This window comes from Crocuta crocuta, unplaced genomic scaffold (genome assembly GCF_008692635.1).
Source record: "Crocuta crocuta isolate KB4526 unplaced genomic scaffold, BGI_CrCroc_1.0 scaffold550, whole genome shotgun sequence".
Classification (NCBI taxonomy): Eukaryota; Metazoa; Chordata; class Mammalia; order Carnivora; family Hyaenidae; genus Crocuta; species Crocuta crocuta.
The window spans coordinates 266,351-273,403 of NW_027529535.1; the positions used below are offsets into that span (position 1 = coordinate 266,351).

The 7,053-nt window shown below is 34.7% G+C and overlaps 1 protein-coding gene across 1 annotated transcript in view; it reads right to left on the reverse strand.

Moving 5' to 3' along the window:
* Window positions 1–1,668: 1,668 nt before the first annotated feature.
* The window catches only part of RAP2C (RAP2C, member of RAS oncogene family), a 12,286-nt gene continuing 6,901 nt past the window's right edge, over window positions 1,669–7,053 (reverse strand). The window contains exon 3 of the mRNA XM_077761301.1: window positions 1,669–2,792. The gene's annotated coding sequence lies outside the window, so the exon portion shown is untranslated. The remainder of the gene's footprint in view (window positions 2,793–7,053) is intronic.

The following is a 7,053-nucleotide window of genomic DNA, read 5'->3' on the forward strand; positions in this document are numbered from 1 at the left end:
GATTTGTAGGGTCACTTTCTCCAAATGGGACAAGTTATAGATATTATTTTTATGCATTATTTCTAACTTATTTGTAAGTTATTCAATTGATGAAATATTACATTTTAGGATATATGCTGGCTTTCGTGCACATGTGCCAGAATAGTGACTAAGGACATAAGTGAACATTTGTTAAATATATACAATACACATAATCATTTTGATAAAAAGTAATGGCTTTAAGCTATGAGAAAGATTTACAAGTCAGCAAATCTAGAATTAGCAACATACCAAAAAATTCAAGAAACCAATCTCGGTAATACAGATGTCTATTTTATTAAAAAAGTTACAAACAGGTGGGGAGCAGGGNAAAATGACAAGAATGAAATCTACTGGAAAAATTTTACTTTTACAAATCTTTATAGGTCATTGTTCAATGCTTGTACTTGTTATTTGAGATTTTTACCTTTCATTGACAAAGTTACAGTACGTTAGATCCATAATAGGTTACATGATTTTATTTGCAGAGCCCTACTGCAGTGATTTGAACAACTCCTAAACGGATGCCATAGTAAAGACGAGACATATTGCATTTAATATTAATTTATTATCCTAATAAGCAACTTGACATGCAATCTATTGAGGAAGCTAAAATAACTTTTGGTCCCTTTTCTTAAAATGTGCTGGAGAAACCACCTTTAAATCACTTTCCCCTGATTCCTGTGATCCTAAGTGAATTCAAGTTAAATTTGCTGCTGAGGTCAATGCTNGGAACTATCCATAGGAAAGAAATACGGGCTATATAAAAAAATCCGTCTGCAGAAAATTTTAAATTATCATGAATTATTTGATTCCTTTTGAATTTCACACAGCTAATAAAGATGAACCATGATCACTTAACCTACTCTGAACTGAGTGTTTGGTTTTAAGTTTGGTATTAAAGTGCAAACTTAAATTAGGTATTCATTTCAAGCAGTTTATAAATAAAGGAACAATGTTTCAGTTGCTTCCACCCTTACAATCTCACCATAAAATTCAAAATCCAAGATCAAGAGTTCGCTCTGAGGGAATTTGATCAGGAATCAAATGCAACACGATTTTAAAAAAGGAAATCAAAGTTTAATCAATTTCTACGCAATAATTAATGGCCATGCTGGCCAATTAAATCACATGAATGTAGTTATCACTTTATTTGAACATCACACACAATATAAATTTAAAATTGCCACACCCTTCCATAAACCATCACTGCATATATTAGAGCTTTCCTTGACAAAGTTATTGAGCTAGTATTATAGATCAAAAGTATAGTTTTGGTTTTTTGTTTTGTTTTTATTTAGAAGCATGTTCAAATGACTAAAGCTGGGCTCCTAAACTTGAGAACTTTGGTGCAGTAGGTGAGCTGCGATTACTAACTTCTGCAAATTGAAAGCACACAACTACAACCAAATAAAAACCCAACAAGAAAATACTGTCAAACTTACAAAATTTTAAAGTCATTGCTAAAAAAAAACAAAAACAAAAACAAAAAACGCTTGTGGCCAAGATGTTAAAACTGAACCAAAAGATTACTCTTTCTAAGTTTCCTTTCTGTTTCTATACCTGTGTTACTGTTAAAATGTTCAAGTATTCAGACAAAATGTGCTGATTAGGTAAACAACATGGAAGGCAATGGCTATTAGAAGCACATTTGGAAAAAAAAAAATCCAAAAAACAAACAAAAAGCCCAGAGACTTGGCGCTATCCTCTCCTGTTACACAGATTTTTGTCTCTACTACGAACATGCTTCTTGAGAAGTAACTAAAAAGCAATTGTGATAGTGCAAGAAAACTTTAACAAATATTGCTTTAAACTATTATTCAGAAAGACAAATATTAAGAACTAGAAAGCGTATATGATTTTATTTGAATTCAATTTTACATGTGCAGAAGTCTAATAGATGTCAATTACAAGCCTGACAGGCAAAGCTGAGCGATCTCTGTTTAGGTATACAATTAATTTACCATGGATACAATATCCCTTTTCAAAGGCATTGCTAAGTAGGTCATAACTAAATTTAGAACTTCACAGAAAGGAAAATGTTACTGCTGCAATTCAATGCTGTAAATGAGATTAACACATGTGAAAACCTAATGGAATCAAATGCTTAACTCTTCAGCTAAATGCTCTACAGTCAATTTCAAATATCAATTGTAACTTTCAGAACATGTTAATTACAAAAACACATCACAAACTGCACTTGAAGAAAAGGGATATTCCATCCATACCGGTAAAACGTGATCTTTAGTTTTTTTTTTTTTTTTACAACACTGCCACATGTAAACGAAGTCTCAAAGTATTAACCAACCATTTAAAGGAGAAAGATTTTACAAATAGAATGAAGCACTGGTGCGAGGTAATATACAGAAGTAACCATTTGTTTAAGGCTCAATTTTTTTTCTCCATTATAACTTTCTTTTAAAAGGCATTGAGTAGGTAATACTGAGTTTGAGTATTTAATAAATACAAGTTGAGAAACTGATTAAAGAAATCAATTAAAATATTAAAAATTAATTCTTGCATATTAGCCATCAATAAGAACTTAGAAAGCTACAAAAGGACTGATTGATAAAGAACAGATTTTAAACATATGGTAAACGTGCTAAGCATTCCTGTTTAAGGTCGATGGATCTTGAAGGCCAAAGACCTTATGCACTTAATTAGATGTATGGCAACATGCTGTAAGAGAGACAGGTTTACCAAGGCTCAGTTCTGCAACCCAGGTTGTAAAGTTCTCCAAAGCAGCATCTGTGCAAATTTCCTCTGAGTTTTATCTGCAATTAAGATTAAAATGTTGTAAAAAGATAGAAATATAGATTGCAGTTTAAAATGAGAACACTGACAACAGGTCTGTATACGCACGGAACATCTGACGGTGGAATTTCACTGCGTTCCCCATCAGTTTCAATTAAAAAGGGATTTTATGTAGTCGAAAACAGTCACTGAAAATTAGCAACAAACACTAATGATGCACTATATATAGTATATTGTGCATAGGTTAACTCCTCTGGCTTAGTTTTAAATATGCTATTATACTTTATACAGTACCAACAGTGTTCTGACTGGCTTAAAAGATTTTACAGTATAAAAGTGGTAGATATGACTTCTACTTTGAATCTGATTTCTTCATATCCATCATGGGAAATGGCACTAGAATTAAATGCATATTAATTATGGGCAAACTTGACAGTATGCAAAACTTTGTCAAATTTTAGGGTGTTTTAGAAAATTTAAAATAAGAAAATGTCATTCCACCACGGTCTAGCTATTGAACACCTACTAAGTGCCCTGACTTGGGTTAGCTGCTAGGTGACAGCAGTAGTTCACCGTTGCCATTGTGGTCTGCCCTTTTATTGGACACAGGCACTTCTGTGATTGGGGTTTCTCTGTCTCCACTCTTACAGCTGATAGACTTCTGCCCTTCTAATTAATACTGAGGGAAAAAATAAATCTATCATTCAGACACAAAGCCCTTTAACTGTGCTGAATCATCGAATGGCTTCTAGGTGAGTGGAATAACATTTGTCTTTTAACGGAAAAGGTAAAAGTTGTTAGATAAAGCCAGAAACAAAGAACAGAATAGGGACTACTACGAAAGAATGCCCAAGTGAAACCAATTTAAGAACCTCTAAGGAATCTACCGATATTTATACATGCGTAATTTTAATTTCATTTGACACCTATGCTTCTAGTAGTGTCCAAAGAGCCCGAGAGAACACTTTATTAGCAGCTATATCACAAAAATGATTACTTTTAAAGAATGTCTCTCTGCTCATTATTGAAATTCCGCCACACAAACACATGAGGAAAAATAGAAAAATCTGCCTCCTTTGAAATTATAAAACATTTTTTTTCCAGTTACAATTAAACTTTTTTTTTTTTTGTATCAGAGTAAATTGTTAATTAGGACACTGGTTATTTAAGCTTGAGTAAGTCCAGTTTCCTCCTCAGCAAAATAACCATAAAAATTCTTTCCTCAAGGACTGTGATAAGTGTCACATAAGACAATATGTGAAAGTACCTTACAAAGTATGCAAATGTTGGGTACTTTTTTCATTTCTCGAACATGTTATCAATTCTAGAAGACCAGAATTATGTCTTTGATATTCAGACTAAAGATGTTTATATATTTCAGCCTCATTTGAATTTTTATACCTATTATGAACACAATATTTCAACAATATATATGAAATTGAGTGGGAAGACTTTTCAGTAATTCAGACTAGACTTTTCTCAATTGATCTGAATTAATACACTTGCTGCAATTCTGAATCTACATTTTTCAAAATAAATTATAAGGAGTTTGAGATTTTCAAATATGATTACATCTCTTAAATAATGAAGACTTGTAATATATGATGTTTTAATAGCTCAGGCAATCTCTGAAATCAAATTGAGGAAGTAGTAATTATTTGTTTCTAGCCAAAATAAACACTAAGAATACAAACCGGCCTATTAACCATAATCGACATTAAATAAAAGGTGATACACGCATTATTTCCTACCCTCTAAAAAGCTGGTTAACATTTGGTTCATCTACATTCCACAGGATGACAATACTCCAGTGAAATCAGGAGACCTAGATAAATCCTGAGTGAGACTCAACAATATTGATATGAGGCCCACCATTAAACAAAGTATTAATATCAGCTATTTTTTAGAAGAGTAATAATAAACTTCGATTCTTTGCAGTAATAAATCCCAAAGCAAAAGCATGCATTAAGCAGAAAGGACGGTCTCTCTCAGATTAGAATTTCACAGAATGCAAAATATAAATGTTATTGCTTCACACTGTCACAGCAAAATTTTCAGTGTACTAACAATTCTCCTTCATTTAAAAACATTCCAGAAGCTTTAAAGGCAGCTGGTCAAACTCATACTTTTGAACTCCCAGGATATCACATCCAGACAAGTTGCAGAAATATAACTTGCTGTTTGTGAGACAGAACACAAGTGATCCTTGTCCTCAACGCTCAGGTTTCCAGCAAGACACCCAACAAATCTCAACTCTGGAAGATTCTGTTAAAACTCTTGCTTAACTGGTTTCACTTTTTAATTTTTTTCCTAATCAGATATTGTTAAGGAGGAGCATCCGTGCAAGGCCCTGCGCGCGTGCACGCATGCACACACCCACATAGACACATCTGAAACAACAGTCCAAACTTTTGCTCAAGAAATTATGAAACAGGGTCTACCAAGCAGGGCAAATTGGTACCCGAGAGTACCAAACACAGAACTGAAAGAACAAAGATCATTATTTCTGTCAGCCTGAAGAAAGGAGAGATTCTTGATTCCAGACCAGCACATCATTTCACATGGCAGCAGAATGCCTGAGATATTAACAAAGAGTCCTGAAACGCGTAGCAATTTATGAATGTCTTTTTAGCTTGGCTGGATTTACCATTTCTAAATACAATGGTATTTACTAGCATTCTTTTTAACAAATATCAATGTGCAACCATAATCAATTTTAATTTTTTTCCAGTTTTAGACATACGATATTCTGGGGATTTAACCAAAGGAATTTAAGAAATGAATTTCTCATCACATTTTTTACTTAGCATTTCCATATCCAAGTTAAATATCAGTTATATTAGCAAAACACTAGGTTAGAATTCTGTTGATAAAGGTTATGTTTTTGTTAAATATCTTGTTTCTTTCTCTATCCTAATTTGCATAGTAATCATGAAACTTGTTGGCNAGCCCCGCATCGGGCTCTGTGCTGCCCGCCAGCTCAGAGCCTGGAGCCTAGAGCCTATTTCAGAGTCTGTGTCTCCCTCTCTCTCTCACCCTCCCCTGCTCACGCTGTCTCTCTCCCTCTCCTAGAAATAAAAATATTAAAAAAAAAGTGTTCACCTGTCATCCATTAAACATAAAGAGCAAAAGCCAAAATTGTGGCACCGTATCTTTGAATGAAAGTGGAACCCATGCTTTTAGGAGAATACGCACCCTAAAAATTTATGGGAAACCCTGAGTAGAAAGGAAGGGATAAAATATTTTTCTTCTGTCCTAGACCGGAAATCTCCATAAATTTAAATTAATGAATTCAATTCTGAGATCTCAAGTAGAAGGACCGTGTCCACTGGTAATAAGCACAGTGTGAACCCAATGATCTGATTCCAGCTGCCAGCTTCAGATTAGACCAGGTAGGGTACTGCTCCCCTCAACTCTAAACTGCTTTTTTTGAATCCGATGTTCTTAAAAGTGTGGCTAATCAAAAGAATTTGTGAGTATTTTTTTTGGTAGGGTAAGTTTTTCCAACAGCTGACAGGACTTAAGTTTTTCTTGGTGATATTATCTTCTGGATTTTAGAATTCCACTGAGAAGTAATCCCACGAGGAGAATCTTTCCTGTAGTATGGCTAGAATACTTCCTTGGTGGCAATTCTCCAACTCTATGATGCAATTTTTGTTAATTCTACTGATGGTTCATTCTAAGCCAGAGAGGTAATGGAGTAAAACTGAATGGCTCATATGCATTTCATTCTGCAATAAAAGCCTAATCTTGAGGTTAAAAGGAAGCAATTAAAGAGGGAACAGATATACAAAGAGTCATTCTAATCACCAGACACCTCCACACCCAGAGCAGGTCTAACTAGGCACCTATTTCACTCTGAACAATCCCAGACCATGAACTTTTTGGCAGGGGCTGGGGGTGGAGGGGGGGTTCTGGGAAAATTAGGAGGGGCAGAAAGGATGCTTTTACCCCAGGTCCACTGCAGTTCTTTAGGGCACACACTACCCCCCCAAAGCATGGTCCCTGCTCCATCCAGGGCTGGGCTCTATTTTGGTGCACCACGTGAACTGGATGACAAATGAGCATTTCAAATAAGCTGTTTTCCTTACTCAAGGTGATATGCAAAATAGGGCAGGGGAAAAGAAAGGAAGTATCTAAATTGTAACTTCTGCAACAGAATTCCACCCCAGTGTTTTACTGATACGATTAATATTTAACTTCGATAAGAAAATGCCAGCATTTGAAAGTACACGATGTGATTTAATTTTCATGATTTTCCCTCTGCATTTGCTAAATCCT